Source organism: Clupea harengus, chromosome 2 (assembly GCF_900700415.2).
Source record: "Clupea harengus chromosome 2, Ch_v2.0.2, whole genome shotgun sequence".
NCBI lineage: Eukaryota > Metazoa > Chordata > Actinopteri > Clupeiformes > Clupeidae > Clupea > Clupea harengus.
The window spans coordinates 11919366-11931804 of NC_045153.1; positions in this window are offsets into that span (position 1 = coordinate 11919366).

Sequence of the window (12439 nt, forward strand, 5' to 3'; positions counted from 1 at the left end):
TCTCTTTCTCTCTCTGTCTCTATCTCTCTCCCTCTCTTTCTCTCTCTCTCACACACACACACACACACACACACACACACAGGGCCACACTCACCATGACGAGTTTCAGAGGAGCAGGAGAGTTCAAATTCAATTCAATTTTATTTATTGAGCCTATGAGAAGGTGAATTTCCTCCCTTCTCACCGGGCCAAGAAAGGAACAAAGAAACCACTTCCCTGATGTGAGGTGAAGTTGTTGGTATCTAGATGTGTGGATACTGTTTTTGTACCTTGTCTTTGAGCCATATTTTCATGCCTAGTTTCTGTTCCGTGTTTATTGTTTATTGTTTATATTTGTTTAGTTTATGTGTTTATTTTCTGTGTCGCTATTGGAGGTACTTAGTTTTGTGCCTAGTTTCTGTACTTAGTTTGGGGCCTTGCTTGGGCCTTGAAAAGGTGCTGGTATTTGGGCCTAATCAGCCAAGCAGGTGCCCAGGGTACATGTATCTTGGGTTACTGTGAGTACTGATGGAGATAATTTTGAATCACTGTTAATGACTTAATAATATAATAATCAAGTGCTTGTATTATTAATTACCTTATATGAATCATGTACTTATGTAAGCAGGAACATGGCTTTTCTGTGTTTTTGCGTGTGTGTAACCTAGAATATTAGGTGCCACTTAGTCTGCATATGTACAAGACCATGTTTAGACCAGAAGTGATGAGAAGGGACGAACTGTGCTTCTTTCAATCTTGTGCAAAACTTCCATCCTTGCCTCGAGCGTCAGAAATCCACCACGTGGTTTTCCCTGCTGAACGCTCAACTTCTGTCTATATAAACCTTGTGCGATGTGTTTATCATTGCTTCACTTTCAGCCTTGTGCTGTGAGTGAGCCCGATTGCAATTGTTGTTTGTCTAATACAGTGGTTCTCAAAGTGGGGGGCGCGCCCCCCTGGGGGGGCGCGAACACTCTCCAGGGGGGGCGCGATGTCACAGACGGAGAAAAAAAAAAACTACCGCCGACCTGTCACTGGTTAGTGAAAGCTCCCTCAGTGGCGAAATGCAAGGGGCTGGACTGACCCAAACAAATCAAATACGGTTTTGCTCCTGATCCACCAATCAAAACAGAGTTTTTTCATTTGAACGCGAGTTGCACCTAAGTTTCCGAGTATAAAAAAAAAAACGCAGGCATTGGTAAGCTCTCACCCTGAGATGACTCTGCAGAGTTTGTTCAATTTCTCTTGTTTCCTGTATCATTCAGATATTCATTGCTTTATAAACAGTCTTTTTAAAGACTCACTCCTTCCTTAGTAATACCTTACTGCGCTTGCAGTAGGTCTATTCGTAGCCTATTCTAAGGAGTAATTTGCCCCAGTCTTTTGAAAAAGCTCGTAGCCCCGAGGGCTAGCCTAGCTAGCTACCTTTTTCCAACTGCAGCTAGCCCTTTTCTCCTTAACACCTACCTTTATATTTTTGTATCATCCACCGTGTTGCAACAAATAAAACACCAGCACTTGAATACTATTTTGTGCTGTCCCCGTCTACATTGTGTACAGTTAGTTTTGTTAGGAATCATTGCCTAGCACAGCCTTATCCTTATCCATGTCGTTCACAACCACACATACAAGAACACGACGTTGAAATTAGAACCTTATTAACTTCACACACACTGTATCAGCAAACAAACACAACTATGGACACGTTTCTGATTCGTAAAAGTCAGAAAGAGAAGCCTGTGGACTTCTTTAAACATGAATGTGATGGCCTCCAGCAACAACGAACCACCATCTCCAAGCAGTGTCTGGAGGCATCTTATGTAGTTGCTCATAGAATTGCTAAGCTTGGCCAACTCCATACAATTGCCGAAACACTGATTTTGCCGGCCGCGCAAGACGTGTAGAATAGAAGCTAAACTCATCGCAATACTTATGTCAAATGACATTGTATCACGCCGAATATCAGAAATCAGTTTGGGTCCTATTTCAAAGAGGACTACCGTTCATTCGCCTAAGTTCGGGATCCATTTCTCTGCTCAGCAGACGAGCTGTCAATAGACATGAAAGAGCAATTGAAGAGTGACAGTAGACTTAAGCATCTCCCCTATTTCGTCATTCTGGATAGCAATGATCACCTTTGCGACATAGCCTTAAAAATGCTCATCCTTTTCGCGTCGACATATTTGTGCCAGGCAGGCTTTTCAAGACTGACTGCGCTCAAAACTAAATACCGCAACCGCGCACAGATCGAGGAGGACCTGAGGATATGTTTTCAAACATTGCCCCAAGATTTGAGAACCTTTGCAGTGCAAAGCAGGCTCATGTCTCACATTGACAGACCTGTAGGATTTTTTTTGTAAAGATCACAACAGGCCCATAATAATAACAGTATCCAAATTATAGCAATAATAACACTAATTATTATTATGATAATAATACAATAATAATAATTGGTCGATAGTCATTAATTATAATAATAATAACATAATGATGGTGATAATAATGAATAGCCTACTAATAGGCCTACTATTACTGATAATAATAATAACAATAATAATAATAATAATAATAATAAATAGTTATAATAATTGTCTGTATGGGCCTAACAATAGCCTAACCTTGACATGTCAGGCCTATCAATAACAATATGCTATCTATCTATCTATCTATCTATATATGGTGGTGTAGTTGAGGGTGGTGGCGGCGGGCCGCGCGCTGGGGGGGCCCCAACTACCCCTAACCAGCTTTGGGGGGGCCCAGCTTGCAAAAGTTTGAGAACCCCTGGTCTAATAAATATACTTATATGCAGCTCCGGAGTCCTGAGGTAACTAGGGTGAATTTTCACCTATCAAGTACTGTCTGTATTGTTGATTTATGCATGTTTGTTTTGTTGGCACATGTTTTGGGGGCGGATACCGGAGAGTTCCCCCAGTGTAAATAAATAGATACATATTTTTTATAAGAAAGCTACCATCTCCTGTGCTGTGTTTTTTCCCCACATCTTCACCAAGTCCAGTCGCCACATCCCAACAAAGTGGGGTGACCAGTCGGTCCCCTCACATTTGGTGGCAGCGGTGGGATGGTGCGCTGACAGACACTGGAGGTGAAGGGAATAAAAGGACACGGCGACTGGCAGGAGATGGCCTACCGGCAGCAAGAGCTGGAACTGGAGCTTCAGAGAGCACCTCCCTCCTAACTGGCACCTTGACTAGAGCTTAATTGCACTTCAGCAGTTACATTCCTGCACTTCTTTATCCTTTCTAGGTCGTTTTTCTATTTCTTGTAAAGTAGTATTTATTGTTACACCAGGTTTTTTATTGCTCGTAGCTTGACTGTTCTCTCCCTTGTACGTCGCTTTGGACAAAAGCGTCTGCTAAATGACTAAATGGAGCTGGAGCTGGAGCCAGAGGGTGGGCTGCCGGCGTGTCCCGCCACCGTGTGGCGAGCCATGTTTTCATGCCTAGTTTCTGTTCCGTGTTTATTGTGCCTAGCCAATGTGTTTAGTTTATGTGATTATTTTCTGTGTCGCTATTGGAGGTACTTAGTTTCGTGCCTAGTTTCTGTACATAGTTTGGGGCCTAGCTTGGGCCTTGAGAAGGTGCTGGTATTTGGTCCTAATCGGCCAAGCAGGCGCCCAGGGTACATGTTTCTTTGGTTACTGTGAATACTGTCTGTATTGTTGATTTATGTATTGTTGTTTTTCCCCACATCTTCACCAAGTCCAGTCGCCACATCCCAATATGTGTCAAGTGGGGTGACCGGTCAGTCCCCTCACAGCGGCATAACAATACAATAGCCGGGGCAAGGAAAAACTCCTTGTTAGTCAGGAAGGAACCTTAAGCAGAACCACGGCACATAAGGGAGGACACTTCTGCTTGATGTTGGCCGGGTGGAGATAGGAAGGGGGGGATGGGGGAGGGAAACAACAAGTGTAGAACACAGCATACATTTTGGTAGATGTACATAATATATATACAGACATCAGGTGGTATATACATGATACATACAAAACCAGCTTAGTGGGTATACACTGTGCTCATAGGGTTACTGTTACAGGGGTAAGGAGAGTAGGAACAGAAAAACATGTCGGTGGTGGCAATAATATATATTGTATATAAATGCTAGCATAGGGTATGGAGTATGTGTACGGCAGTACGGTGGCGGTGGGTGCATTGGGCTGAGGGTTTCTACAGGTAGATCGGGTGGAGAGACTACAGCAGCGTCCCATAGCGAAGATAGTCTAGATTAGGAGGGGCGACAGTGGTACAGTGGTAGAGAAGTCGTTTAGTAATCAGAAGGTTGCTAGTTCGATTCCCTGTCGAAGCGTCCTTGAGCAAGACACTAAACCCCTAATTGCTCGTGATGTGCAGTGTGCCATCAGTGTAAATGTAAAATGTATACATTGTAAGTCGCACATATGTAAGTCGCTTTGGATAAAAGCGTCTGCTAAATGACTAAATGTAAATGTAGGAGAGAAAGAAAAAACAGAGTGAGTGGGTAGAATTTGGCTGTCCATATGCGTAGATGAGGAGCGGTGGGGGTGAGGAGCAATGTTTCCACATCCATCAGCAATTGGAACATGCTATAAGGAAGAGAGAACATTTTTGTTTGTAGACATCAATTTGGGAAACAGATAAGGAGATACTTTTAGGTAGTCAATTAACAGTTTTTAGTTACCCAAGTCTGTTTCACTGCTCCCCCTGATCGCACTGATAAGCGACAGCCTAGAGAAGCTGGAGCAGAGCATCATCACCAGGAGCAGTTGTTGGAAGATTCGCGATTCAGAAGACATTCACAATCTTTCAGTATTCCTATCGTGCGTCCATAAGAGAGTGAGTGTTCTGTTGTTATTTTTGTAAATTAGCGAGTCTGTCAAAAGTAACTAGTATCTGTTATTCCATGTAGTGTTGTAATCATCCACTGTATCCTCATATTGCACTCTGTTACCCTGAAAGGCCCTGAAAGGCAGTAAGGGCAAAAACACTTTCCTGCTGTGAGGTGAAGTGGAAATGAATCTAGATGTGTGGAAACAGTTTCCTACAGCAGCGTCCCATAGCGAAGATAGTCTAGATTAGGAGAGAAAGAAAAAACAGAGTGAGTGGGTAGAGTTTGGCTGTCCATATGCGTAGATGAGGAGCGGTGGGGGTGAGGAGCAATGTTTCCACATCCATCAGCAATTGGAACATGCTATAAGGAAGAGAGAACATTTTTGTTTGTAGACATCAATTTGGGAAACAGATAAGGAGATACTTTTAGGTAGTCAATTAACAGTAGGCAATATGGCCATTTTATCAGTATTATTATAGGCATTAGCAATGTGATATAAAAGGAGAGGGAGAGAGAGAGGCTGCCTGGCTAGGTGTATGGGAATATTATTTAGCATTTAGTTCGATTTGGTACATGAGGAGATTTTAGTCATAAGCTTTGTAAGGGTGGCAGGGTGCATAGCAGTGCCCAATCGGCTGGTGACAGCCGCAACACACGCCGTATGCTGTACCCAGGATCAGATCAAATGGGTCCAGTGGGAGGGGCTCTCTTTCTCTCTCTGTCTCTCTCTCTCTCACACACACACACACACACACACACACCATGAAACTCACCATGAAGAGTTTCAGAGGAGCAGGAGAGTTCAAATGGGTTCAGGGGGAGGGGCCAACAGTGACCATGAGAGCAGGCAGGTGGTCAGTCAGTAGTAGTCAGCGAGGAAAGTCAGTCTAAAGCTCAGCAGTAAAGTGCACATTTAGGAACAAATCTAAGGAGCACAGAGGCAAGGCACTTCAACAATAGCATACATCTCCAAGGAGGGCAAGGCTGGTCACAGAATCCAGGATGCAGAGAAGGTTCAGAATGGCGATATATGACAGATATAGTAGTACAACAGTACAACAGGGCAGGTTTATCAGCTTGATAAGAAATGGAAAATTGTCTCTCTCTCTCTCTCTCTCTCTCTCTCTCTCTCTCTCTCCCTAACTTACATGAACCAAGGCCCATCCAAAGATACTGCATCTGTTAATATTCTTTTTCTGAATGCCAAGAGCGTTCATGTCAGCAGTGAGCACTAGACCTTTGAGACCCTTTTGTTTGTTCAGTATATCTCCGTTTGGCCTTTGAAGTTAACCTTTACACACCTTGATGCCACCGACAACAGCCCGACAAAGAGCAACGTGCACAGCATGGTCAGAGACATATTTACAGGATGCCATTAATGTACACATGCACAACAAAAATAGTAGATGGTTGGTCTGGTCCACAGCTAGCCACTGCTGTGCACCCCCGTTGTGCAGGCAACGCACAATACACTGGGACACAGAGAGGTCACAGAGAGGTCATTGTGTGTTCCCAGAGTTCCGTGGGCTGTGCATGGGGTTCACGTGTACAGAAGGTGACCAGACGGTTTTTAGTTACCCAAGTCTGTTTCACTGCTCCCCCTGATCGCACTGATAAGCGACAGCCTAGAGAAGCTGGAGCAGAGCATCATCATCAGGAGCAGTTGTTGGAAGATTCGCGATTCAGAAGACATTCACGATCTTTCAGTATTCCTATCGTGCGTCCATAAGAGAGTGAGTGTTCTGTTGTTATTTTTGTAAATTAGCGAGTCTGTCAAAAGTAACTAGTATCTGTTATTCCATGTAGTGTTGTAATCATCCACTGTATCCTCATATTGCACTCTGTTACCCTGAAAGGCCCTGAAAGGCAGTAAGGGCAAAAACACTTTCCTGCTGTGAGGTGAAGTGGAAATGAATCTAGATGTGTGGAAACAGTTTCCGTGCCTAGTTTCTGTGCCTAGACTTTGCCTAGTTTTCTGTATTTAGATGTGTGAATAGATAATGTGCCTAGTTAGAAATGTGCCTAGTGAATTAGCATACGAGTTTGCCTTCTTTTGTGTACTGTTTGTTTGTTAGTTTATGTTTGTTTATTTTAGGGGCACCTGTGTGTGGTCAATGCCTGAGGGTCCCCGCGTATAGAAATAAGAATCTCCTGCACCCTTCTTCCCAACTTCACCACCAAGTCCAGTCACCACATCCCAAAAACGTGGGGTGCCTGCCTCGGTCCCTCACATACGCCTTCAGTTACATCACCGTCAGTAATCTCTAGGCAGAAGTAACGGAGGTAACGGAATGTTCACAGTAACTAATCCGGTTTTAAAGGGACAGAGCCACATTTATGATTTGGGAACGTAGGGCATGTTTATGAGCTTGATCAGAAATGGCAAAGTTAGGTACTCCAGAAAGATAGAAAGTAAGGAGGATGTCTGATGGACAAACGAAAGGTTGCAGGTATTGTGGGTTAGTTAGACAGAGCGCGCTGGGGCAGAAGATAGCTGTAGTGAGGGTTAGATAGTGACCTGTTCTCCTCTCTCTCTTTCTCTTTCTCTCTCTCTCTTTCTCTCTCTGACTTACAAGACCCAAGGCCCATCCAGAGATACTGCATACTGCAGTGGATCATGCCAAGAGCTGTCATGCATGCTTGGCCACTTACCTAAGTGACACGTTAGACCTTTGAGACACGTGCAGCGTGCGTGGGTGCGTGCGTGCGTGCGTGCGTGCGTGCGTGCGTGGATGAGAAATCACACTGCAGCACAGTACTGTTCTGAGCCATCAACAGAAATCCAGATGTGACCCCAACTCCTGCGCCATGTTCATTAACATATGGCTGTGGTGTCGGTGTGTTTGTGTTTGTGTTTGTGTTTGTGTGTGTGTGTGTGTATGTGTGTGCAAGTGTGTGTGTGTGCGTGTATGTGTGTGTGTGTGTGTGTGTGTGTGTGCAAGTGTGTGTGTGTGTGCGTGTTTGTGGTCTGTGGCTGTTGTGGATTAGCCACCAGCCACCAGAGATTACAAGTTCCATGTTTATTGACATATGGCTGTGGTGTGTGTGCCTGTGCGAGTGTGCACGCGTGTGGTCTGTGGCTGTTGTGAATTTATGTAGCCAAAGACTACACAGGCTATGTACAAATACAATTAGAGGGTGACTGTCACGCCAGCGCTGAGCCCTGCTCCTGCCACGCCCCTTTTCTCCCTAGCTCCCATGTTCCATTGTTCCCATGATTGATTTCCTGTTTGCGTGTTTATCTTAGTTGCCTAGGTTTGTTCTTTGGACATCTATTTTCTGAGCGTTATTTCCCAGTTTAGCTTTTGTGGTCTCCCCTTTCCCCTGTTTCCCCCTGTACTGGCTGTTTCCAATAAACTCTGTCCATTCACGTCTTTGAGTCACCTGGAGTCTTTGACAAGCTCATCTGAGGCCTGTAGCGGATTCCTGCTCCAGTGCTCCCTTGCCCTGGAAATGCAGCCCCATTGGTTCCCCACTGAAGGAACCAGAGTGGATCCCTATGTGATCTCCCTGCTCCAGAGTGGATCCTAATATGATCTCCCTGCTCCAGGGCAAGGCCCTCCAGTGGGCGGTATCCGTGTGGCGCCAGGGTGGGCCGGTTACAAAGTCATTCAATGCCTTCACCACTCATCTTCGGGAGGAGTTCGAGCTAACGGTGGGGGATTCTTTCATCCAGGAAAGGCTACATCGACTCCACCAGGGCAGATCCTCCAGCACCGATCTCACCGATGCAGTTCTTTTCCCTGGCAAGTGGCATTGATTACTGCTTTCTGGCAGCGGCTGGAACCCGCACTCCGCCTGCCCCTCTCCGTGTATGACGACACTGCCATCTCGCCCTCCGGGGCCTGCCTCGTAAAGGTTGCCGTTCCACGCCCCTCACGTCCATGTTCCATGTTGTGCCAGAGTACGGGACTGGAGCCCAAACACCCTCGCTCCGACTCCTGCAACCACAACTACGTCTATCCCGTTCCAACCCGGTGATTCACGTCTTTGAGTCGCCTGAAGTCCGTGATAGTGACTGTGACGGTCGTGGTGCGACCGCACAGGAACGGCACACTTCTGCCCCATATTTGCGACCACTAGCGCACCCAACAGACATGGTTTGCACACACACTCACACACAAACACTCATACCACTGATTATAATTGGATCCTACCTCGTGGAATCTGCTAATTGCCTAGACTGGCAGAGGGGACCTTAAAAATGGTGTGGGCCAGACCACGTGAATATGGTGGTTATTTTACATACCTGTAAAACCTGATAATGTATAACATAGCTATTTCTTTGTGTAAGGATACGGAAGAAATGCTATGTTTGTCTCAGGGTCTGTTTCGTCATTGTGTATTGGTTGGTTTTTGTGTCTACCCTTTGTTTTAGAAATGGTGCTGGCCACCTCCTATATATGTTCATTGTTCTGTGTAGGGTTTTTTGTCTTGTTCAGGTATGTGCATATATGTTGACCCTTTTGACTGCTGTTTGTTGACCTCTATTTTAGCAGGTATTTTTAATCAGAGATTGGTACTGCTGATTGTTGTCCTCTACCCAATTTAGAGGCATAGCAGGTTACATTCCTGGAGACTGCTGATTTTTGTCCTCTACTGAATTAGAGGCTGAGCAGGACTCCAGGATATTGGAAGTTAATAAAACGTATATTTTTGAACCCTCACGCTGAGCTTTTTGGGCCAAACCCACAAATTTGACGGCAACCGAGGCTCAGTCTGTCACAGTGACACACCAGAGGTAAGTAAACTACGAATCCCACCCCCAGTATACACGCACACGCACTCATCACTGTAAACCACTTTCCTAACTTCTATAACCAACTTCCTAACCTATACACACAAGTGATTTGCAAAACACTAAACACACTTGAATGCTTTAGACACAGAAGTATATCAAGAGGTCACTTCCTGGCAATTCCAAAACACTGACTGTCAAATGACCACACCTATGAGCCTGTCAAATAAACACAATCGAGAAAAACTGTAAGAGAGCCATGAAGGTCAAAGGTCATAGGTCATAGGTCATAGGTCTAAATGTCTAGACTGACTCCCAAGCACTCACTCACGCACAGAACATAGGAACAGGAACTCACACACACACACACACACACACACACACACACACACACACACACACACACACACACTCACGCACAGAACATACAGTAGGAACAGGAACTCACACACACACACACACACACACAGACATGGACACACGCACACACGCACACACGCACACACACACACACACACACACACACAAAGACACACACACACAGACACACACATTTGTAAGAAAACAAATGTATTTCAGCCTGCATAATATTTTGCATTTTGTCCAACATTCCAACTATCAGAAATGGCAAAGTTTTTTTTTTTTTTTAAAGATTTATTTTTTTATGCCTTTAATCAGATAAGACAGTAGAGAGAGACAGGAAGCGAGCTGGAGACAGATCGAAAGAGGGATTGGGAGCTGGCCGCGAGTCGGACTCGACCCGGGTCCCCATGGACATTCCGACCCATTTATGGTACGGGGATGCTGCTGCTTGTGCCACAGCTCCCCCCAGAAATGGCAAAGTTAGGTACTCAGGTAAAGATGGAAAGTAAGGAGGACATCTGATGGATAAACAAAAGGTCAATGCGTTCAGAGAAGTGTTGTATGTTCACTCGGAAAAGGATGAAAGAGAATTAGAACTTGTCAGACGAATTCAGGAAGTCTCACAGACATCTGTGAAGCATCAGTGATGCTTGATGAAAGACTTCATAAATGGATGACACTACAGGAGAGGCGCCTACCACAGCTTCCTGTCTGCCTGCGTACATGTACCCGCCCTGACCTATGACCTTTGGGCTGAGCCCTGCTAGTGCTATGCACTTTCCAAACACACACACACAAGCACAAGATCACTATCTTGCACTACCCATCCTCACAAGCACAAGAACATTATATTTTTTGCACTTTCCTCCTGAACACCGACACTGTCAAAATCATTGCACTCTGTACAATAGGGTCAGACTCATTCCTGTATCTGGAAACACTCTGTGTGAATATGTTCCCCCTATGTGTATGTATATGTGATTTATGTATGTATGTCGGTGAGGTGTATAAGTGTATATGTGTATAAGCTACTGGATGACCTAAATTTCCCTCGGGATTAATAAAGTATCCATCTATCCATCTATCTATCTATCTATCTATCTATCTATCTATCTATCTATCTATTAGGTTTGAATAGTACAATATTTCTATCCTAAATCTTGTACATTGGGGATGTATAGAGGGTTTCGTATGTATGGCATATTCTGATTTGTTTCTCAGCAGACAATTGAGACAGTCAGGTGTCCAGATCAGTGTTATCTGTATCCACTATCTTCACGAAGTGACGATTGTATATATTGTGTTGCAAGTGAGACACATGCATAAATATTATGTTATATGATACATATGGAGCTTTTTTTCATCTGTGTAGTTCCAGTGGTAGAGCCCCAGGCCTAGATTATTGTCAGTGCTTTCAAAGCTTCAATGTCGATGCGTTTAGAAACGTGTTTCTTGTTCACTCGGAAAAGAATGAAAGAGAAAAAGAACTTGGTTGACAAATAAGACAAACAAACCCAGGAAGTCTCACAGACATCTGTGGCTCAGAAGACTTCATAAATGGATGACACTACAGAAGAGGTGCCTACCACAGCTTCCTGTCTGCCTGCGTACACGTACTCGCCCTGACCCGTACAGCTAAACTAGCACGCATAGATCAATAATGCAGTATTTGTATCAGGTATGTTTGTATGTTCTTCTTAAAAATGTCGTATATACTCCATTTCCAAATATTCATCTACAGCTGTCTCATACACAAATAACCCACCGAGAAACTTTTTATTTATTTATTTTATCAAAAGTTTGCAATTCTACATAACCAAGTCCAAGTCCATAGCAATGGTTTTCATCGTCATAACAGAAGAAGATTGAGGAGAAGAGGCCGCTTGAGCTCAATATACCACTGTACTGCCACCTGCTGTCCCTAAGGGTGCATTACATATTTGTAACACCATCAGCAACACTCGTCACAGGACACCTCATGCTGAAGAGTGTGGAGTCTGGTGGAACGAACAACAAAAGCAACATCAAGATTATTCTAATTTGTCACATTGACAAATAACTTCATTTGAAAAACACACTTTTGATATGCTATGATCTCTCCTAAATGACTCTATAAGTAATTTACCCATGTGAACATAGAAACACTTAGAGAGGAGACAAATCAGACAATGCTAACCTTTATGAGTGATACATTTTAATGATACCAGGATGCACCAGTGAATGCGGGGTATTTCAGATACGAAATGTTCCTGTAAAGTGTAAGAACAGCACTCCCTCACACTCTGCTGTCCTCTGTGTCTTGAGTATGTTGATTGGCACATCCTGCTGATAAACAGCCCTATGAATCAAACAGACAACAAACAAAAGTCACAGACACAAAAACACACAGAGAGATTCCTCACTACATTCCGCCTAAGATCTGCACTTTTACGGACGTTACAGGACATGTTAGAGATGTCATCATCTACTGAGCCTTTGACCTTTGACCTAATGTACCTGATATCTGTGTTTGGTTATGCAGCAGGCGATGGA